The 24,030-nt window shown below is 39.1% G+C and overlaps 1 protein-coding gene across 9 annotated transcripts in view; it reads right to left on the reverse strand.

Annotated features, from left to right (window-relative positions):
- The window catches only part of LRRC4C (leucine rich repeat containing 4C), a 181,437-nt gene that overhangs the window by 20,157 nt on the left and 137,250 nt on the right, over nucleotides 1–24,030 (reverse strand). For 4 of the 9 annotated variants that reach the window (XM_087854758.1, XM_087854760.1, XM_087854756.1 and 1 more), the window contains 2 exons: nucleotides 4,561–4,612; nucleotides 4,244–4,309 (listed from right to left, as the gene is read on the reverse strand). The exons of 2 other annotated variants lie outside the window; for them this stretch is intronic. The gene's annotated coding sequence lies outside the window, so the exon portion shown is untranslated. The remainder of the gene's footprint in view (nucleotides 1–4,243; nucleotides 4,310–4,560; nucleotides 4,613–24,030) is intronic. 3 more of the 9 variants (XM_087854762.1, XM_087854759.1, XM_087854757.1) reach the window with 1 other exon arrangement.

Below are 24,030 nucleotides of genomic sequence, written 5' to 3' on the forward strand. Positions count from 1 at the left end.
AATTACTTCTTGGTTATTTCTCCCACTATTTTTTTTTTTTATTCTCTAAAGGCTGCATCCTAGAAAGAATAATCCAAATAAAAAAAAACACAAGGGTGACAGTCAGATCCTAATACAGGTATCACAGATGCTGGGTGACACCAGAGCAAACCACTTAAACCTTCTGTACCCTTCTGTAAAGTGAAGACAGAGTGAATACCTGCTCTTCCCATGGCAAAGAAATACTGGAACGATAAGCTTTAATCGAAAATAAGTGTAACAAAAAGCAAAATCCACAAAATGAGGGTAAAGTACGATATGGTTGTCACTCCCACACTCCCCAGTCCCATTTTTTGAGCTCTCACTGCCATGTGCACAGAAATGGAAGGTGGATAGATATGTAGGCAAAATTCTCAGATCAGTGGTTGGAAGACTACTGCCCACGGACAAAATCTGGCTCACAACCTGTTTTTTTTTTTTTCAATAAAGTTTTATTGGAATACTTCACCCCTATTCATGCATGTATTCTCTATGGTAGCTTTCACATTAAAGTGAAAAATTGTGTAGTTGTGACAGACTATGAGACTCGCAAAGCCCCAAATACTTACTGTTTGACCCTCTACAGGAAAAGTTTGCTGACCCTGCTCTGGAGTCTCTATAATAATTCCTTTTCTTACTCACTCTCTTCAACCCCAAACCTGCCAAGATGATCCATTAGGGCATGGAAGAAAAATATTAAAACTTCTATTTATAACTAACTTTCATCTCAGAAACAAAGAGATTCAGTTTTTCTAATTTGGCAATGGTTCCAGGTGTCACATAACATATGTGAGGAGTCCTGAGCAAAAGAAGGAGTTCCATAACTCAGCGGGGTGGTCTGTGATACAGTTATTTGTTCATATGTTTTCAGCACTTAGTGACATACTACAATCTCTGTGTGTCTAGCTAAGTGGCTTCACAGATTCTTTTATTTAGTTTAAAAAAAAGAACTAACCCAAAATGGAGAAAGGAGCATAAAGGAATTCTTCCAAAGGCAACACAGAATGAATATTCTAATAATAAGGCAAGCATAAGCACATCACAAGTAAAAATGGCAGAGCTAACATTTCGTCTCCTAGCATGAGCTCTTTGAAGCCTTACAATGATTATATATTAAAGAAATGTTCACTGGGATTAATCTTGTGTGTGTGTGTACGGGGTGGGGTAGCAGTTATGCTCTCCAGCAATCATGTCCTATCCTACTCTTGTTCCAGCTGTTTACTCTTTCCTGAATTCTCCAGATGCCCACCAACATCTCTGACTGATACATGCCTTCTTTTCAGTTTTTTCCTCCCCATTCCACCCCACCCCACTAAAGCATATTGCTATGCAAAATCAATGCCTCTTCTGTCCCTGGGATTGAGAACCGTATTTCTGCATGCCCCTTCGGATCCTGGGAGAATGACCTGAAAACAGGTCCATAGGAGATAGACTTTGTAAGTACCCTCTCCTTCCTTCCTTTCCTCCCTCCCTGCTAAAAGTGTCTTCCTCTCACCATTTGTTGGAAAGACGAATTAAAATCTGCTGGGTTGAAGCTTTAAAACTCGTGAACATAGAACCCAAATTAAGAATCATAGACTTGGAGAGTTTTAATTTTGAAAGGAACCCCAGAGACGTAGGTAAAAACTCCACTTCCTCTTTCACTATATGGAGATCTGGTCAATAACTCTGAATCTCCTTTTTTCTCACCTGTAAAGTGGGCATGATATTTTTTGTCCCTCCTTTCTCATTACCAGGATAACTTTAGGTAGTTTATGAATTGTGAGATGACTTACAACTTACAAAATAATACGTAATTAGATAGACTTTGGAGACTGATCATTTTTTACTTTGAATCCATACTGAAAAAACAATCAGAAAGGGGGGGGGGGAAGGGAGACAGAAAGTAAAAACCACAGCTCTCTATGTGGCAGATACTCTGAGCAATTTACATGCACTTTACTTAATCCTCCCAACAACTGCATGAAAATAGATGCTGTTTGTAGCTTACCCCAAATCACACAATTAGTAACTGATCTCCAGCCTGTCTTGATGCACCCTTTTAGCCACTGTACCGGATGGATACACTTTCTACTAGCTATGTTGCTTTAGAGAAGCAATTTATTCTTTTGGCAACTCATTTCTAAAGGGATGAAGAAAAACACCACTCCTATGGTATACTGGCTGCATTATTATAACTAATCTTAATGAAACAGCATTTCCTAGAAGTGCTCATATTCATTTTGTCTTTGAGAAACCAAGACAGAGCATCTACACATTATAATCAGGGCTTTTCAACCAGCCTGTTGTGGTATCTAGACTTCAACCACCAGCTCCTGATCCATTTTTCCTTCCAGCACACTGCCTGGCAATGAATGTTGTGGGATCACCTAAGACAACCTAAATGCCAGTATCCAGCAAAATATTGGGCACACAGTAGGTACACAATATACAGTATGGTTTTTTTTTTTCTTTCCTAAATAAACTCCTTCTTTCTCTTGGAATATGATCAGCATGATGATTTTATACTCCACTTAGAAGACTGACAATCAGGACTGAGGAGAAAGAAACATCAGTTCGGGTTGTCTAAATCAAGGAAAAGCCATAGCTGGGGGTGGAAATGTGGACCGTGATATAGAGCCTGCGAACTTTCAACTGGCAGCCAAGGGTTCCTTCTTACCAGCATGTGCTTCCTTAGTAAACTTCACTCTCAATTCTTTTGTTTTTGAAGAAAAACATTTCCAGCTAATAACACAATTACACTTAAGTATCAGAGCTCATTTTAGTATTATTGCATTTGTTAAATCTAACTGAGTCCAAATTACTTCCTCATTGCTAATAAGAGAAGGGGGAGGAGAAGCAGAGGAGAAGGAGGAGGGGCAGGGGGAGGAGGAGGAGGACAGAGGGGGAGAGGGTTTCCAGGGTTAAAGGAAGAGAAAGAGATGTATACAGGGTAACAGAAAAACAGAGAGATAGCAACATTGCATGCAGCCTCAAGTCCAATGAATGTCAGTTAAACTTGCTGCCCACAGTTTCTATGGAAACCCCTTAAGTTAAGAGTGGAACACAGACATTTTTTGGACTGCAATTCACAAGCTGTTTATTTAATTATGATGAAACATGAGACTGTTAGGGACAATACTATTATCATACTGATAGCATTTAGAATTCAACGAATAGTTATGGCAAAATAAAAAGTTAAAAAAAATTTTTAAATCATTACCTTCATGTGAATTGCATGCAAATAAAATGTGTCTTGTTTTTACAGGACTTCATACATTATTTCCTGCAGGCGAACCCCAAATTAGCCAAATGACATTCATTAAAAGGGAGTTCTTCAGAGGCCTCATGCCAATTATAACCCCCCATGCCCAGTGAACAAAACCAAGGTCACAGCATATTTTCAATTAAAGCCAGGATAGCACCAAAGTGCAGCACAGCTGGAAAAGCAAGCACATTATTACCCCATAGATCATTTGTGAGCAATGAATAGGTCTCTGGTGTTTTTCTGTTTTATAGATATTTGAATATAAAAATAAAGAAAATAGCTTCAGATTAGCTTTTGCCTTCCAAAATAAACAACCACTTTTAGGGCATTACTCCTGGTGGCCCAAAGAAGAATGATTGGAAGCCATCACTTTTCTGTCCCTGATGATTGGAAAAGGTTTGCTTAGCCTTTAATTTGGCCACAGGGAACCATGTGATTGATGGACTCATTCATACCCTTGTTCCCTCACTAAAGGAACATGGAGTTTCCACCTATTATATATCAGGCACTGTGCTAGGGACACGGGAGGCAAGAAGATTAAACCCTAGTCCCTAGCTTAATTATGGACTTTTTAGAAGGGAATGCATTAATTTTCCTGATAAATATTTATGGAGGGACAACTATGGCTCATAGGCTTTAGACTAAAGAGATCAATAAATCCAGGACCCTTCCTTCCAGGAGATTACAATTATATGGAGACAAAAAGACACAAAATCATAAGTCATAGAGCAAGGAGTCGGTGCTCCTGCCTGCTGCCTATGGTATCTCGCTGTAGAAGTAGAAAACCTACGTACAGATGCTGTGCTCCAGAAGGGAAATGTGCTTATGAGTACGGCATGATTGGCTGGCGGAAGACAGGGTGACGAGGGAGCTTTGGGAATATTTCTGTAGGAGAACCGCATTTCCAGGTCTATGAGCCACCCCTACCCTTATAAAATCTTTAGCCCATAAAATATAACTGAAGGAGGAGGCACTCACAAGAGAAACGAATCCCAAGGAGAGTCATCTCTGGTTCAAGCTGGGAACATGAAGACTGTTTCTAAGCTGGCAAAGAGAAACATACAAGAAATTTGCAAATATGACTCAGGGACTATGTCTTTTCTACTATCCTGCAGCCTATTTTTTGAAATTCAGTAGTGGTTTGCAGTAGCTGGGCTTCCCACAAGTTGCTCGTGCTAGCAAAGCCAGTCGTTGCTGTTACTGGATCTGACAGTGTATAATGAGCCTCTTCACATTAGCTGCTGTTGTAGTGTTCAGCATATTGTGGGAAAGATTTAGCATGAATCATCACCCACCTAGCTCTCCATTGTGGTCTCTATGCTGTAAACAGGCCACGTGTTTGCCAATCTACAAAAAATAAGTAAAAGATAAAAAAGCATCCATTAGAACAATTCAGCACATTTCTGGATCTGCTGCCACCACCCTCACCACAGACAACACTGGTGACAATGTTTATTGAATTGCCACTGTATTTTAACATTCTCCCGGGCAGAGAGCCAACACAGCTATTTTAACCACTGGCCATTTGGAACAATGCATTTTTTCAGGCCAATGAAAAAATACATTTGGAGTCAGAAGACCTATAGTCTACACTTGGTTCTGACTTCTCAGATGCATGACCTTCAACAAGTCACATTATCTCTCTGATCCAGTGTCTTGGCCAAAAACATGTCTTAAGATCAAACGAGGTAAAATATTTTGAAGATGAGTAGGAAATAGTTAAACAGAACACGCCGAATTACTAAAGTCAAATGGGATGCTCAGAGTTTGACACCGGCATGAGCTGTGAACTCCAGTTGTTTCTTTTCCTGCATCCAAACACAAAAGAGACACTAACATCTCCTCCTCCTATCCATCCCGATTCCTATTCCCCACCCCCCTCCCCCACTCCTATTAAAAATTAGAATCTGAGCTTGAGGGCCACACAGTACTTAGAGCAAAGAAACACGAAGAGACAGTGCTCTAGTTTGCAAAACATAATGAAGTAAATGAAAGAATCTTTAATTCCCATAAACACAGATCTTTACAGCCAAATCTGAGACATACAGTTGGTGCAAACAGTACAAAGCGGAAACCCTGAGCAAGTACAGATGGGAAAAGCCCACACAATTAGTAATCAAGATCAAGGGACTGACATGGATATTGAAATCACCAAGAATTCTATCAGGAGTAGGATTGGAAAGAACAGCAGGGAGGCAGGTGTTAAAATCTTCAAGTAATGAGGAGGAGTGAAGTGTGGGTCTGCTGGTGACTCCTACAAGGAGGTGTTAGCAGGTGGCATAGTCTGATGGCGTAAGCTTCAAAGCTGGGCACTTCACTGTGTTAGATGGTTCTGTGTGGAACACAGAATGTTAAGTAAATGTGCTTCCCAAACTTCAAAGCAATATACCACTAGTGAATATTACTATTATTACATAAGTAAAACTGAATATAATTAAAATGTATTTCAGAGATGATCTGTGGATTTTCCATTATTGGTTTTGAAAGATGTGTAACTCAGTCTTATAGAAAGTTCCCCCAAATCTCATGGTTTCAAGAACCCTTGAGTTAGGAAACATGAAATGTGAATGACAAGTTAACATGTCAGGGATTTATAATAATGTGAGAGCAAGGCAGTGGGTAACGATTAGTGTGTGTAGAAGGGGTAAAGAAGAGGTAGGAGGAGAAAACTCATGCTCATTGCTAAAGCAAGTAGCCAGTTCTCAATTCTTATATTAAACAAAAATTAGCAGTATTTGACATAGTGACCACCTTGTCCTTTCTGAAACACTGTCTGCACTTGGCTCCTGGGAAACCACTATCTCGATTCTCTTTCTACCTCAGTGGTTAATCTGCTCTACCTCCATCACTAGTTGTGCCTGATCCGTTGGGCCACTAACCCCTGGAGTGTACCAGAGCCCAGTTAGTGGACCTATTCTTTGTCTAGCCTCATTTTCCACGTGATCCCATGGTGGCTTTATACAGCATCTACAAGCATACACCTCCAGTCTGCAATGCAGACTTGTACATCTAACAGCTAACTCAAGACCTCCACTTGGAGGCACTGAAAATCAATCTGTCCAAAATAAAACCCTTGATTCCAACTCAACCTACATCCCCAGTAAAGACTTTTCTAATAGCAACTCCAGTCGTGCATTCATTCATTTGACAAAAAATTTTAAGCTCCTACCACATGCCAAGCATCATTCCAGGGATCATCCTCTTAGTAGTTCAGACCAAAGTCCCTTTGATCTCCATTTTCTCCACCTCATCCTCACTAAGGCATCCTGTTACCTCTATAGCCTATCACCTTTACATCCTATTGCCTACACATCGGAAATTGTGTGTATCAAGAGTCTCATCCCCTCTCTTCTCCTCCACTGCTACATCCTAGTCCATTCTCTATCTGCATAATTGAGTTATTCCAAGAGCCTGGTCCAAGATCTGGTGTCTTCGCTTCTATGTGTGCACCTCCTCAGCTTCTTCTCCACACGGTGGAGTGGGTTTAGAGTCAACTTTAGAAGGTTGTTCAGAACATGAAATGAGGTGATGTCCATAAACCACTAAGCCTGGCATATTGTAAGTTCTCAGATAACAGGAATGATTATTGTTATCAGAGAGTGTTTCATTCGTTGTTTATTAAGTACTACTCTACTGACTTGGGGAGTGACTGAACAATTTACCCACTTTTATGAGATGAGTATCTGGTGCTGAATATGGTACTCATCTCCAAATACATGCTCATGCCGAGACATGGGAAAACACACCACCCTGATCTTTTACATAGCACTGTAAAAACAAGATCAGTAACAAGAAAGATGGTCATGAGAATCTTACCTTTAGCTTATCTTCTACGTTATAGACTAGAAAATTGTCTTATATACATTACCCTGTCTGGCCTTCACAACTATGGGAGGTAAGCAGAATAGATTCTATTTTTCCATTTTGCAGATGAAAATGTTGAAGTATAAGAAAGTTAAGTAATGTGATTATATTTAAAAGGAACAAAACTGATATGTGACAACTGTTAATGCAAGAAGTTACATATTTAGAGCTCTAGGTTAGTGTCCTGCCCAATGTATAATCTTTTAATATGAACACGTTAAAGGATGGAAGGAGGTATTTATGCCATTAATTGTCGCAAGGTTCTCTAAATTTGTAGGAACTTGTGGGTTGTTTGTTTTTGTTTGTTTGTTTTCAGGGAGGGAGAGGGAAGGAGAGGTAGAGGGAGAGAAAGAGAGACTCTTAAGAAGGTTCCAGCATGGAGCTGGACATGGGGCTCAGTTTCACAACCCCAAGATCATGACTTAAGCCAAAATCAAGAGTTGGACGTGTAACCGACTGAGCCACCCAGACGCCCTAGAACTTGCTTTTTTTTGTGCTTTTTAAACACATTGCACCATATGGGAATAATAAAAAGAATATGTATTAAGCAATGATTGCATTAGTCATCCACGTTGTACTTGCCTACTTGCCTACCTACGTGTCTTTCTGCAGCATTAGACTACAGGCCTTGTTGGGACAGGCACTGTATTCCATTTCAGGTGCACGCATAACCCAGTTACTGCCAATTAGTACATGTTCAATAAATATTTCTTGAATAAGTGAATGAAATAGCTTATTAGGTTATATCAGAAAGAACCAACTGGAAGTACACCCTGAATCCAGATCACACAATTCATCTGTATGATTAGAATGAAGCACATAAACTTGCCATATCCTAAATCAAAAACTGTTGATAACAATGATTTCATATGGTTCACTACAGTTTTCAAAGAGGGACAGTGATTTTGGAAATGTCCAGTTTGCCAACCAAATTTCTGGAATTTATGGAAATCCTTTTCAGCTTACTTCTGGTTATAGAGACGTTCATGTACCAACCAAGGGGAAAAGAGCCAATAATTTTATTTCAATGGAAAGTCTTCTAACTTCAGACATTCAGTCTGTGGAACAGTAATTACAGACAAAACCAGAATAAGTACATTTGGTACCAAGCTATACAGGGTTCATTCTCTATTGATTACCTATAGCAGGGTCCACAAGCACAGAGCAGAGAAGACACTTGCTTGGCCATAGTCTTAAAATCCAATAGTACAGCCATTTGTACATCATGGAAAACTAAGGTGTCCATGCTGTTTTCCCTTACTAAAGCCTCTCAAATATTATTAATTTTCAATAGTTCTATTCTGACTTGCCCCTTTGTCCTCTGACTTGCCCACAGAGAGAATTAACCACTTACTTATCATTTTTTCCATAGTACTCTTCATTATTCCACTTATCACCAACACCGTAGACCCAACACTGTAACCTAAGAATCAATTGCCCCTGCCCCATACACAGAATATAAACATTTTAAATTAAAGTGAAGTATCTGACATATAGACATGGATGAAAATATATATGCTACTTAGTATCTCTTTAGCTGCAATGGTACCCTAGTTTAACGCTGGAGATCAGCGTGTGTGGGAAGAGGAGATGGTACAACAAAAGTGTCCTTGATTTTCAAATAACAGCACCAAGTCAACTTCCTGCTCTAACCGACCTACATCTATGGCCTGAAAGGACACATGATAGCTGTGGTCTGTGTAAATGTGACATTTATCTTCATGAGTGTAGTGATGAAGAATGGATCAGGACCGGCAGAGTCATGAGTGACTTATCCCATCTCTCCTCACAAGTGAAGATAAATGACACAAAATATCAACCACCATGCATCACATGTATTTATTCCACATTTACTCCCACAGACACAAACGTACAGGAGGCCTTTTCCTCAACCTGATTGTTTTTCATTTTCAAAATATACAGCTAACAATAACAACAGAGAACCTCTGGGAAAGTCAGAGGCCATGAAAAATGCTGAAATGACTTCTCTAGGACAAGCTGTACGCTGTGGGAGGTTACGTCAAGACACCTTATCGCTGGGAACTCCAAAATGGCTGCAAGCCTCCAAATAGGATTTCCACAGGTCTCTGACTCCTGTCATTAAGCTAATGTTATAAGAAAGTCACAAAGACCCTCAAAGGATACTACACTAGATCACTCCCCAACCTGTGGAGAATTCATGATGATGGTGGTTCTAAGAGAGTAGCTCCCAAGCCCTCCCGGTCATATAGCAGCCCTTCTGGTTTACTGTATTCTCGAATGATAGTCATTATCCTCAGATGATAGGCATTCCTTACTTCTGAGTTGGATTCGGATGATCTCATTAAGCTTCTTAAATTGCTGGTAAGGTTGACAGGACAAAAAAGCGAAATAATGGCATCATCAGGGATATTGTCCCCCTCCCAGCCCTCACAGCGAGATAATCTGGGTACTCAGTGTCAACCTACCATTGGATAGGGCCTCTTTTAGGTTACAGTGCTAGAGTATCATTGAGAACATATGGGATCATTTTAAGTTATTGCATTCAAACCTAAATCTAATTTGAAGCTGGCCCTATTGGGAAGGACCTAGTCTCTTAGATCTAGTTCACTAGCAAATTACATCTGGATTATCAGAAAGCCAAGTCTTTTTTTTTTTTTTTTTTTTTTGGCCAGAGCATTGGACAGTTGTAGTTTCTGCCTCCTATTACCCATGCCTGACTTTCCCCCAATGTCGTCAGTCCTTCTCTCCAGTTGAAGGTGGGCTACACACTCCACCTACAGGCAAGACAAATCCTGGCCATTTTCTGTAACCTCGCTCTCACACTCAGCCTCACGACATCATTGTTCCAGATTTAGCTCTGATCTTATGCTCCACTAGCTTATAATCTATATACTGCTTTGGGAAATAGTATCAGTTTAGTGCCAAGACCATGCCTCCATATGTATTTGTGATCTCTTATGGGATTCCTGTCCTCTTCTACAAGTCTAAGTCTTTGGTAGTATAACATAATCCAAATTCCAGGACCGCAGGTCTAAGGACCTGGTTTGTTTCTTAAATTTCTAGATATCGAACGTTATCACCTTAATCCTCATCAGAATTGATAGCCTTCTGATATACATCTCATTCAACATTAATTGAATGCTTACTGAATACCAGGGATTATTTCAGACACTCAAGATTCTGTAGTGAGTCAGACAGTAAAGAATTCTCACTTCACGGAGTATCCCTCTTAGAGGGTAGACAGATAACAAACCACAAAAGATCAGGTAGAGATAAGTATTAAAATGAAAATAAAAGAGTGATGAAACAGGCAATGGCTGAGGGGAAATATTACATAGATTTGGTCTAGTAAGATCCCTCTGCAAAAGAAACATTTAACTTCCATAATGACAAGAAAGAACTCAGACATGGAAAGATCTAGAAGAAAACATTCCAGGCAGAGAAGGTAGCTAATTTAAAGGCTCCAGGTTTGAGGGAGTGCTATAGCCTAAATGTTTTTGCCCCCCCCCCCCCCCCCCCCCGCCTCAAATTCATATGTTAAAATCCCAATGCCCAATGTGATGGTATTAGGAGTTGGAGCCTTTGGGAGGTACTTAGGTCATTAGGATGAAGTCCTCATGAATGGGATTAGAAGAGGCTTTAGAGAGCTCTGTCAGTCCTTCTACATGAAGACACAACGAGAGTCCACAACCTGGAAGAGGACCATGCTGGCTCCCTGATCTCTGACTTCATGCCTCCAGAACCATGAGAAATACATTTCTGTTCCTTATAAGCTAATTGGTCTGTGGAGTTTTGTTGCAGCAGGCCAAAGAGATGAAGACAAGAAGAGTGTTATACTTAAAGAATAGCAAGGGGAAGAGTTAGGCTAGTCTAGTAGGACTAAAGCAGGCAAGCATAAGACTAGGAGATGTGGATGGAGAGTATGTCAATTTCCTTTGGTTTTCACAACAACTATCACAGTCTGATGGCTTAAAACAGCAGAAATGGATTCTGTCTCAGTTGTGGAGGCCAGAAGCCTGAAATGGAGATGCCAGCAGAACTCTCCAGTCTTTAGGGAAAAATCCTTCCTTGCTGTTTCCAGCCCTAGTGGCTCCAGGTTTTCCTTGGTTTGTGGACATACAACTCCAGTCTCCGCCTCAGTCCTCACATGGCCTTCTCCTCCTCCATATGTCTCTCCTATGGGTGGTCTTTTATAAGGACAATTGTCATTGTATTTAGGGCCCACCTGGATAATCTGGGATGTTCTCATCTCAAGGCCCTCAATTTAATTACATATGGAAAGAAAATTTTCCAAGTAAGGTCACATCCACAGGTTCCGTGGGTCTGGATGTGGACATAGCTTGTAGGAAGCCACCATTCAATCCACCACAGAGAATAGGCCTGGTGGGCCAGGGAAAGCAATTTCTTTGTATTCTGTATGCAGTGACAAGCTCTTGCAGAGTTTCATACTGGGAAACAATACAGTCTGATTTAGACTTTTACACCATCACTCTGGCTATGTGTGAGAACGGATTGAAGGGATCAATAGCAGATGAGCAGTGCATGTGAGAGTGGCTTGATCTTCAGCAGCAGCCGCAAGAATAGAGAGAATTAGAAAATTAAAGATTGTTTCTGGAGACAGCATCAAGAATATGTGCTTAGGGATTACATATGGGGATGGTGGTAAAAGAAACCCCAAAACTACCATATGCCACCTACCTAATATAGCTGTCCAACTATCATCTGCTCCTGAACTCCCCACGACCATGCTCCATATGCCTGCGGAGTATTTGTGGAAGGGATCACCTCCACTTCCCTAGCTATTCTTAGACCCTTGAAAATATTATCCTTTCTGTTAGTCTAGACCTTGTCCTAGCTCCTATGGCTGGTTGTGCTTTGTCCAACTTTACTTCAAGAGTCTACCCTTCCCAGTGACCAATCTTGTTTTAAAACAAGGCTGTTCCAATTCTTTCTCATTCCAATGCAACTCCCTGGGGATTCCAAGCAGAGCATAAGTGACTTGGTTATACCCTGAAAATGGTATACGATTCAAGTTCTACCCTGAAATGTCAGAGATGCCTGTGTTCTCCACAGGTCAAGGTGACTGAAAGCTCTCTGGGAATAGGTCTAACGAAGCTTCAGAGCCTCATTATACAATAATTACTATGTCAGTGGCCTGCATGTGTTCTGTACTTAAACCTCTACAGAACTATAGCTTCCAGGTTGTCTTTTTACTTTGGGGACCCCTTTTGAATACACAAAGAGATTGGCCTAATAAAAATAATACCTCTTCTCTTAGTTATGGTTTTTTCTTAAGAAATTCTGATTTCAAGTCAAGTATAATTTCTCTCCTTCAATAATTCAAGTCAAGTATAATCTATCTCCTTCATTAGATTGAAGTTCTGATAGAGCACAGAGTCTTCGAGTGTTCTGAGTAGTTCACTAAAGGTAGAAATAAGAGATGGCACTATGGTATAGTTTGTAAATTCAAGTCCCTTCATAAAAGCCAAAGTTTCATCTTGAGCAAGCCACTTTATGGGAATGTGGCTGGCAGCCTAATAATATACTGTTGAGTTCTAGGGGATGAATAAAGCAACATGAGATCCCTGTCATTATCCCTGACCTTACGCTGTTCCTCAATGAGCTAGCTGTTCCCATAAGACGTTCCAGAGCGTCTGCATAGTATTTCTTCTCGTAAGTGCCTGTCGAGCTAATTTTAAATAAGCTGAACTTTTCAGAATGATTTGAACTTCCAGTTTTGATTTCAAAACCCCATTTATCTGCAACCATATTTTCAATTTATCAATTATGGTATGTAATTTGTTCTTTTGTCCCTTAAATGCAAGGGAAATTTTAGGACTTGGTATTCTAAAACCAATAGTATTTAGAAATAGTCTTATTAGAGCAAGCTTAAAACATACCAAGAAAATAGAGGCGTACCTCAGAGATACTGAAGGTTTAGTTCCAGACCACCACGATGAAGCACGTAATGCAACGAAGCACATCAGATGAATTTTGGGTTTCCCAGTACATATAAAAGTTACATTTATACTACACTCTAGTCTGTTTAGTGTACGATAGCATTGCCTAAAAAGTATACATATCTTAATTAAGAATCTGTTATTGTTAAAAAACCCTAACCCTATTTGAGCTTTCAGCAAGTTGTAATCACTGATCAAAGATCACCATAACACATATAATAACACAAAGGTTTGTAATAGTGTGAGAATCACCAAAATGTGACAGAGATACGAAGTTAGCAAATGGGGTTGGAAAAATGGCATCAACAGCCTTTCTTGAGTCTTGCCACAAACTTTCAATTAAAAAAAAAAAGGAAAAAAAATCAAAACCACAACTCAGTATCTGTGAAGTACAATAAAGCAGAGCACAATAAAATGGAACATGCCTGTACATTCCCAGGCACGTGAAAATTTGGCAAGGGTGAAGAGAGGAGCTGCTGCTCTCTGGCTCTGGAGTAGAACATTTGTGCATCTGAAAGACCTTTAATGTTATCCAATATAATCCAAAGTGGCAATGCTATAGAGATATAGGTCACCAACCTAACATCCATCAGCAAATGGAAAAATGTTGTAAATGTCTATATTGACGTTTAGTTCTAGTCTTACGTTGGGTTTGTTTAAATGAGGGCTTATTGTCCTCATCATGAAACCTCCACCCTATCAACTGTGGGTTAAGAGTAGAAAAAGAGCATGCGAGAAAAAAAAAAAAAAAACAACCCAGTAACTCCTAGTTGATGAATATTCATCTCTTTACTCATTCATTTACTCATTAACTAATTATTTTGTTATCTTTGTGTCACCTAAACCTTATTGAGCATAAAATGATTAAGTGGGAATTGGGCATACGGTGGCGTTGGGTGGATCTTAATTATGCTGCACTGTAAAAGAGTGAAGTCCCTAAGTCTACATAAAGGGAAAATCCCCTTGCAGATGGAAATTTGGTCATTGATTTTTTTTTTTTTTTTTTTTTTCACACTCAAGAGTCTGAAATCCTCCTCCCGTTGCAACTGCTTGGAGAATCCTGATTAGGACAGAACTCTCAGATGTCGGGGAGAATTTTCAAATTGGAGTTAGAGAAGCCATTCCCAGGTTAATGAGCACAGAGCAGCAGGCATTTTGAGGAGTTTATTTGGAGAAAGGAAACGTCTGCAGAAATCAAGTGATTAAGATGTGATACTCAAAGCGAACTCTGAGCGATCTCATTAGCAGAGACTAAGAATAGTCTACAAATGTAATAAGAGCCCTGATACAAGGTCACAAACATCCCAATGCAGGCCAGCTGTGTGGGACCCAGTGAAGAGAAAAATGGAGAACCTGACTGGACCAGATCAGGAAATCTTCCCTAGGAGAGAGCAGAGTTTCTTCCCATGTCCTAAGGGAGGAAGAACCAGAATGCATAAGAAACTTTGCATTGCATATTATTCATAGTTCTCCAGATGTGCTTATGTATATTAAAATGTAGATATTTTTATTCCATGATATAGATTCAATTATTCCCAATTAATTTAAGTAACTCCTGTACAGAATGTCACTTTCTCACAGATTTTCATTCAGAAACTTCCCTAAAAGGACCCCTTACTCACCTGCACAGAGTGACTCATCTCCTCTCTCTGACATCTCATTATTTACTTCTTTTTAAAACTATATTCCTACCTTCAGAAGAATATAAGCTTCATGAGTAGAGGGAAATTATATAGCTTGTTCACAATCTTATTTCCTGAGCCTAGAGTAATGTTTGGCACATAAGTGACCCAAATAATTACTAACCGAAAAAAAAAAAATGAAGAACATTTTCATGTCTTCATAAAATCACTACTTAAACTATACCTTTCTGCATTATTGTATGAATGAGAATATTGAAATGGAGGTTTGGGCTAAGGAACTAAGACACAGTAGATGATACATTCTAAAGAGGGCAGAAATTTACAGTGGGGGTAGTCATATCTCATAACCTCTTACACAGAGCAAAGACATCAATGAATCAGGATTTCTTTGGAGAGAGCTATCTTGTGAGTCCCATTCCTAAGGAAAGTGGTGAATAGCCTCTACATCCTAACCCTTAGCTTAGTTAGAGAGGGACTTCAGGAAGATCATTAGAGGATTTTTTTGAGGGAATTGTCAGTGGGTTATGACTTACTATCACCAATACCAAGACCAATTCCCAAAAGAATTCCAAGGGTTCCTATCCCTTACATCAAGACTAAGGATAGGGCTGTAATGGCACAGTGAAGTAGACATTGGAGGGTGGTGTCTAAATCCCACCTGAAAAATCTCAAAAGCAAGTGGCCAAGTGTTGACCACACATATGAGAGAGTTGATGAGAGAGTCTTAAAGATATTTTAGATTCTGTGTAAAAGGGTTGCTTGAAGAAGTAAACAGCTTCCTGCAGGAAATCTGAAAGTATTTCTGGATGTTGGAGAAAGTGATATGCCAGGGAAGAGAGTCTCACTCTCACCAAGGCAAATTGGAGCGGAGTCAGAGAGAAGTGGTGGATCACCAAAGAACACAGACCCAGGGAAGTTACTCTAAGAAAGTCAATTTCAAATGTCTGGCAAACCCAAAGATACTGATGTCAACTGAAGACAGTACCAGGCAAGTAAATGCTACTCCACCCAACACTTAACCTATTTTCCCTAACCATGATAATAAGTAAGAGTCAGAATTAGGAGTAAGCACATGAGAAAAGAGAAGGAAGAGAAGGTTCTGTGACAATTTTAGAGAAGAAACTAGTCCTGTCCATTCCCCAGTCTGTGACATCAGGCTTACTATCTGAAATCAGGCCTATGTTGAGGAAGGCAGGAATCTCAATATTGAAATGAGTTCAAAGTTTTGAATATTATATAATTTGGATAGGTCAATTACTTACCATGGTGCCTTACATTACATAAACATTTCCAGAAAGTTTTTGTCTAGGGACAAAAGCAAAACTGATCCCAATGAGTCAATTTTAAATGTGAGAGAAAAATTAAATTGCCTTATAATTACATCCACAGTTTGTATTTATTCAAAATAATAGTTATAATAATTTTACTGATTTCAAAATCACAGTGGGTCCACAGTATGAACTTTCAGATATAAATCCCTCTCAAATATTAAGTTTCAAATTTTAACCTTATTTCTGTCCGATTTTGCTTCACATTTTGCTAATGATTGATAATGAAGACAACAGCAGTTAAATAAATCATTAACTTGAGAACAGGGCTCCTGAGTTGATACATATAAATTATTTTATAATCAACAACAAACAATTCCCAATGTTTAAATATTTTCTAAAAGAGCTCATGACAGAAGGGTACATTCAGGATTTCTTCTGAAAATTAGCGGCAATAAGTCTTGTCATATTGTCTGGAAAGACTACTACTCCACAGAACAATTTAAGGAACTTGGAAGAATGAGATAAAATATCTATATATGTTTTATGTATGTGTATATGTGTGGATGTGGGAGGGGTAAAATACATAAGACACAGAGTTTAGGAAAATACAAAACAGTAAATACTTTTGGTAAAAAATAGGCATTAAAAAGGACCTCTCCCATTGTAGTAGAATACTACTTGTTAGCCTCAATGGGTCTTTGTGAGTTCTCATGTTTTTAGAAAATAGTAGACCAGAAAGAATTGTGGTTGGTTGCCCATATTTTCCCTTTTCTTGACTCTTTTCATGGGAGTGTTTGAAACATCAATTTCCTGTAATAAAGAATAATCAACTGATCTGACTGGTCAAAAAGTTGAAAAACAGGCAAGTTGCATATTTATCCCAATTTAGTATTCGTGTCTTTAAAAGCTGGCAAGCCAAGAGAAATGCAATTTAGAAGCATTATTAATAGAAAAAACCCCCACACACTAACATCCTAATTTATGTGGACAAAATTCCCCCTAATTAGAAGTCTTTTGTTCCAACTCATGTCCTCACACCAACTGATCTGAAAATATTGCCACATATTCATGCTCTGTCCAGAGCTACAGAGACAGAAGCAATTGAGATTGTGATAGGTTTTGTCCCTTCCTCATTATTGACTTGCAATCCTAGAAACCATTGCTGATGAGGAGGAAGAAAAATGGTGAAGCAAACCAAAGGTAGTATTTTGACCCTCGCACTTGTCCCTCAAGACCAGAAAAACTCTATAAAAACTAATTTGGCTAAAACTCAGTATTTTAAATATTCATGAATGACTGCAAGGGGACAATGGGTCATATTCATCATTCCATTTATTTAACTTCTTATCATCATCATCATTTTATTATCTGAAAAACTGGTTCTGGGAAAAAAAAAAAGACTAACCACTTGATCATTATTGTTCTAGATGTCATTTCCAGCCCCAGTTTTGTTGTCTCCTCTCCAGGGACTCAGTCTGTTTGACCTCCATTAGCTCATAAACATCCCTGATGCAAACTCTCTTCACCTTTGCTTTCCTTCTGGCATTTTTCTTTGGTGGAAAGGTTAAAGGAAAATGGATTCTAATAATTTCTGGTACAGAACTAGAGACAGACACAAATGGAATGGATTAAAAAAAAAAATGCCTCCTTTAGGCCCAGGGTAAGAGGGAGAGCAACCTGTTTGATTATCTGTGCCCTCTCTGGAAGAGTACTAAAATTTCTTCCCACTATTCTAGGAGTTAGCAGGTTGCTCTAATAATTCTTTTGCCTGAGTAGCAAGCTTCCTGAAGAAACCTGCAAGGGTTTTGTCATCTTTGTAGTCACATGTTCTTCTGCCTATTGCCTTGTTTTGTTGTGTCTGTTAGGGCCAAGTACTACACCAAACTCTTTATGTAAGATATGTCATTTCCATCCACTTCAATGACAAAGAAATAGTGACTTAAGAAGGTAAACCCACTCAGCCAAAGCTGGTAAGTAGCAGAGCCAGCTTTCTTGTCCAGCCTGTCCAAATTCAAAGACGAGGCACTTTAACTTGTATTTTTAAGTACCTACTCAGAAAGAAAGGCTTGGACAATCTTTACTGTGATCATTTTCATGAAATGGGATTGAACTCCCAACTTCCTCATAGCCATTCTGGATGAGATATTCTCATTTGCCATCTCACCCCGTCTACAAGCTTCATTTTCCCTCTAATCACGTCCACTACCTATCTCTTCCATCTTTTGTCTTCTATTACAGTTTTGTTAAAGGGCAGCAACCATATTGCACCTAGTTTTGATTAAGCAGGCATGCCATTTGTCAGGGAGCCAAGTAAGAAAAGTCCTTATAGTGGTCCCCTTAAGCCACTGCTTGGCATGTTTCCCAGAAAGCACAGTGCATCGTATCCATACCCAATCCACCATACCATGTGCAAGAACATTTATTCCCATTAAAAGTTTCAGATCTATTTTGAACCAAATTTTATAATACAGCCCAGAGAGAATGATAGTTTCACATTATCTTGAAGGTTTGATTTTAATAAGGATTGGCTGTCTCTCAGAGGGTTTAGAACAAAGTGTGAGGCATTTCAAAAGGAGTCACCACATCCTTTGATGTTCTAAATCTCTTCTGATTCCTACTGGAGGTGAGAGTAAGGTAAAATAAGCTCCCTCTTAAAGAAATCACTGGGTTGTAACACATCTACCCTATAAAGACATTTGGTGGCAAAGTATCGAGTATATACATTGAACTGTGGCTGATTTCGGTTCTATGGTAGGATGTGAAATTAAAAGAAATTATACATACATACTTGTATCTATATATGTGTGAATATATGTATATTCTGAAATTCAATATGTTGTTATATATCAATTGGACTGTACGCTGCTTCTAGAGTCAATATATTTTATGAATAGAAATTGCTTGTAATAGCATAACACCAATTATGGTTACCTGGTTAGAAATACCAAGTAAAAAAAACTCTCAAGCCATGTGTGGTAGACACAATTCTAAGAGGACCCCAAGCCACACTACTGTATGCTCTCTCCACCCTCTGAGTCAGAGCAGGGTTTGTAACTTGCTTCCAACCAATGTTAAATTACAAAAGTGGTGGGATGGTCACTATCTTGATTGGAGTACATTATACAGCAAAGGTAACACGAGGTCACTCCTATGATTACATGATACTATGTAAGATCTATCTTAGAGACTGTAGCAAGAGAGTCACCTGCTGGTTGTAAAGAACTAAGCTGCCATGTTTTCATAAAGAGCCATGTGGTAAGAAATTGTAAGTGGCCTCTAGTGGCTGAGCATGTGGCCCAGCTGATAGCCAGCAATAAAGCCAGGACCTCAGTCCTAAGCTACAAGGAATTGAGTCTTGCCAATAATTACTTAAACTTAGAAAAGAACCCCAAGTTCTACCTAGAGCCTGGCCAATACTTTGAAGCCCTCTGAAAACCTGAACTGAAGACCATTCAAGCTGTGTCCAGAGTCCTGTCCCCAGAAACTGAGATAATAAATATATGTTGTTTTAAGCTAATACATTTATAGTAATTTATAACACAGCAATAGAAAACTAAGATATATAAATGTATTTTTCCCTATTTATTTCCTGAAATTGTAGGGCCCACATTTCAATCATTAGCAAAAGTATCTCCTTTCGATAATACAGTAGAATATGAACGGACAATGTTCTTCAGGGGAAAAAAAGACACCCTAAATTAGATACTACAGATTATGAATTAAGTGGACATATGTATGTCCTGTAGATACTGCAAGAACAATTTACAATTGATATCAATCTGGTAACTAAGTTCAGGGCATACCAAAGTAGGGTATAAATATATTTCCCCAGGAATCTTAAAAATATAAAAATAAAATCACCCTCAAACCAAATATATATACAGGTATTTATTGGAAAACATTGCATCATGCAAATATAACCTAAAGGAACTTATTCTGTTGTTGGCAAAAGTATGAGCATGTGAAAAAAAAATGACATATAACCAAGTGTATCATTTCCATGTGTGTATCTTGATGTGTGTCTATGTCTATCTGTGTATGGTTCTGCAAGTGTCTTTATGCCGCAGTTGTATGTGTCTGTGTATGCCTCTGTGTATCTCTGTGTGTGTCTGTGTATATGCCTTTGTGTTTGTTTCTGTGTATGTGTGTTGTGGGAGTCTCCGTGTGTATCTGCATGGGGGGCAAAGCATGTGTACGTGTCTGTGTGTGTCTGTGTGTCCATGTATGCAAGGGGGCCAGGGGAAAAAGGGAAATAAAGGAAAAATACACCCCTTTAGAGGCCTTTATAAATATAATAAGCAATAGAGAAGAAAAAACAAACAAAAACCATCGACTTTGAACTCTGCAATCTAGTGTTAGTTCTAATTCTGCAATATACAGTTGATCCTTGAACAATGTGGGGTTAGGTGCACCGATCCCCCACACAGTCAAACATCCATGTATAACCTTTGATCTCCCCAAAATGTAACTACTAATAGACCACGGTTGACTGGAAAACTTACCAATAACATAAACAGTTGGTTAATACATATTTGCGTATTATACGTATTATATACTATATTCTCACAATAAAGTAAGCTAAAGTAAAATATGTTAAGAAAGTCAAAGAAGAGCAAATACATTTACAGTACTATATCATATTTATAAAAAAAAAAACGCTGCATATAAGTGGACCTACACAGTTCAAATCCATGTTGTCTAAGAGTCAACTCTTTTTGTTCTGTGACTTTGGTAACCTACTTCAGTTCTTAGTCTTATTTTTCCTATATAAAAATTAATTAGATGACAAAAATTAAAACCATCCCCCTGCTGGTACACCCACTTTAGAATACTGTTTGGTTGTCTTTAATAAAGCCGAACATACTCACACCTATAACCAAATAATTCCAGTCCTAGGTATCTATCACCAACACAAATGTGTACAGATCTTTACTAAAGCCACATGTTAGAATGCGTAGAGCCTCGGGGTTTAGTCCTCAGAGACCCAAACTAGAAATGTCCCAACAAACATCAACACATGAATGGATCAACTGTGGCATATGCACCTAACGGGACATAATATAGAAATGTGAATAAGCAACCTATGGTCTCACAATAATATGAATGGGTTTCACAAATATGGTGGGAGCATAAGAAGCTGGATGCAAAAAGAGCATCATATGATTTAAATAAAGTACACAAACAAGCAAATATAATCTATATAGGCAAACATAAAAAATATCTGGTCCCTTAGAAGTCCCGACAGTGATCATCCTTGGGGAGTGCACAAGGGGGCAACTGACATAAGGACATTTGCCAGCTTCCTACTGTGGACACTACTTATCTATGTGCATTTAATTTATGAAATGCCGTGGATATGTATGCTTCAGATATGTGTACTTTTCTTGTTAGAATATTAAATATTAATATAAATTGTTTTAAAACTCTCGTAGCGGCCGGCAACAGTCTAATACATATGAATGTGATGTGAACAAGTTGCAATGCTGCTGCCCTAGAAGAAAATGGTTTTCCAACTGGGTAATGACAACTACATGGTCATGAAATCAATTTATGGATCATGACCTGCATTAAATAAAATGAAAGTGAAGAGAACAGAAAATATCAGAGTGCATCGCACAGTGGAAATTGTTTTGTGATATACGTGTGTTTTTAACTGGGTTATTAATATATGTGTTTACAACTGGGTGGAGATGTAAAATGTACTTTTATTATGGGTCGCAGTCAAAAAGGGGTGAAATTATCGCAAGGACATACCCATGATAGAAGTTTATAGAGCAGCAGCCTAGGCTCCCTGAATGCCTCCTGAAGATCCCGTCCCCACATTATGACCCCTTGGGCCAGAGAATTCACTCATTTCACATCAACCGAGTGAAGAGGCATTTCAATGGGAGGATCCCAGAGTACAACGAAAGCACTTCTACTGTATATCCATCAGTAATACCAACCATTGGATCTATCACTCCTGGCCATTTGCCAGAACACCTAAAACTTTCCACCCAGTGTATGTATGGCCTAGAATTCTGCAAATTCCTACCACTACAGGGAAAACTGCTGTCTTCCAAATGGAAGGTTTGCCTTGAAAGCTCATAGACTCTGTTTCAACCATTTTTCCCTGTAACATTGTAGCAGATGTAGCAAGTGGTAGCACTGTGTATCAGTGAAGATGTGGAATGGAAAATATTACTCATTTGCATATTCCCAAAATAATGGGATGAAGATAATAATTAATAGCTATTTTTATACCCCTTGATTTAATTAATTCCAGCTAAGATGTTTGTAAACATGTGATGTTATGTTTGGATAAATGTGTCAATGTGAAAATTAGTCACTAATACAAGGCGCTAAGGAAAAATAAAAAAAGCCGCTAGCAGAAGGCGGGCCTAGGTAGTTCCCCATTTTCCAGTGTGGGACATGTTTACCCACAGAAATCAGTAGTGGTGATATTCTATGACAAAACAGGCTCTGGAGAGACGGCAGGGAAGCAGCTTCGGCAGAACAAAGGGGTGGACCACTGCGTGGGGTGAGGCTCATTACTGGAGTCCTGGTAAAATTGAGATGAACGCAGGGTAGAAAAGGGCCGTGTCTTGAGGTGGGGGCCATTTCACTTCAAACCCACTTATGCATAATAATCTTTCCCAAGGAAAGGAGATTTGAAATATGGAAACAGGAGAGGGAACATGACTGGAGGGACAGAGTTATCCCAAGGCTCTTGGCACAATCAAATGAAAGAAGGACAATGACAAGAGACAACGATGGACAATGTTTAAAGGGACAATGACAAGATGTGCAAGATCATTAAAAGACTAATTTTTTAAGAGAAAGCCATTTAGACCGGACTCACCGTGACAAAGAGCGAAAAGAAAAGGGGTTCTGTGTAGGGATGCACTGGCCAAAGGAGCACCATGGTTTGGGACTGAGGGGCTCTCTGAGGTTTGCTCTAGTTTGGCTCCCAACTTCCTGATGTTTCAAGTCAATGAACCCACTTCACGTCTGTGTGGCTTCATCATATTAAATAGAAGGAAAGGGCCCTGAAAATCTCCACAGTATGCAGGGGCATTCCTTTGAGCTTATTAAAGCTGGAAGCACAGAGGACAAAGGCTTCCTGCCTTCTAGGCAGCCAAAGGCTCCTGCTCTGTGAAGGGTCAGATGGGGAAGAGAGACCTCATATCGGAGTTAATGATCACAGTCCCACTTAGCTCATTAATGCACTGACTCATGCGGTGTGAAGACACAACTTAAAAGGCTCCATACCAGCTGAGAAGTCTGGGCTAGGGGAGGAAGGGAGCAGGGAATCTTTTACATAACAAGAATGAAGGAGAATCTTTAATTTTCTGTTAATTACATCTTTTAAATGTATAATTTCTGAGCAGGGCAGGTAGACAAAATCAAATCAGTGTGGCCATGACACTGTGGTTCCATTTTAATTAAAAGCCATCACCTTTCCATTACCTCACAGAAGGGCAAAGACTGGAGTCACCTGGATCTCGAATTTACTCCAGGTTTTCCCTTTTAACTTTTGTATGAGCAACTCTAACCATTGACGTCTATAAAATAACTGCAATAAAACATTTTCGTTCACAATAACATAAAAATGAATGAGTACACATCCCCATGGACGGACATACCTTTATATAAATACATTTATATACATTGTATGTGAATATCAGGTCCTGGGAATATATAATATTGGGAATTATTTGTCCGAGGCACTGGAAGTTCTAAGTAGGACCCTGGTGTTCCAAAAGAGTTCGTGTACCCTGTTAACTAACTACCTGGCCAGTCAGTGGGGAGGTGTTCTTTCCACAGACGCAGTTTCAATATTATTCCATAAGAGTGAAATTCTGGCATAGGAGAGGATACAAGATATTAATATACATGCATCTATTATTTAAAAACCCTGCCTAGGGGATTCTTATAGCATATGAGATAGAGTTTTGGTGAATAAATATTTGGGAGGTGGAGAGAGTCAACCCTAAAGTATGAAAATTATCTGAAATAAACTTACTTAATTATTATCAAGTTTTCACCATAGTGATGTGCAAATT

Source organism: Ursus americanus, chromosome 24 (assembly GCF_024610735.1).
Source record: "Ursus americanus isolate L20-20 chromosome 24, mUrsAme1.1.p, whole genome shotgun sequence".
In the NCBI taxonomy this organism is placed as follows: domain Eukaryota; kingdom Metazoa; phylum Chordata; class Mammalia; order Carnivora; family Ursidae; genus Ursus; species Ursus americanus.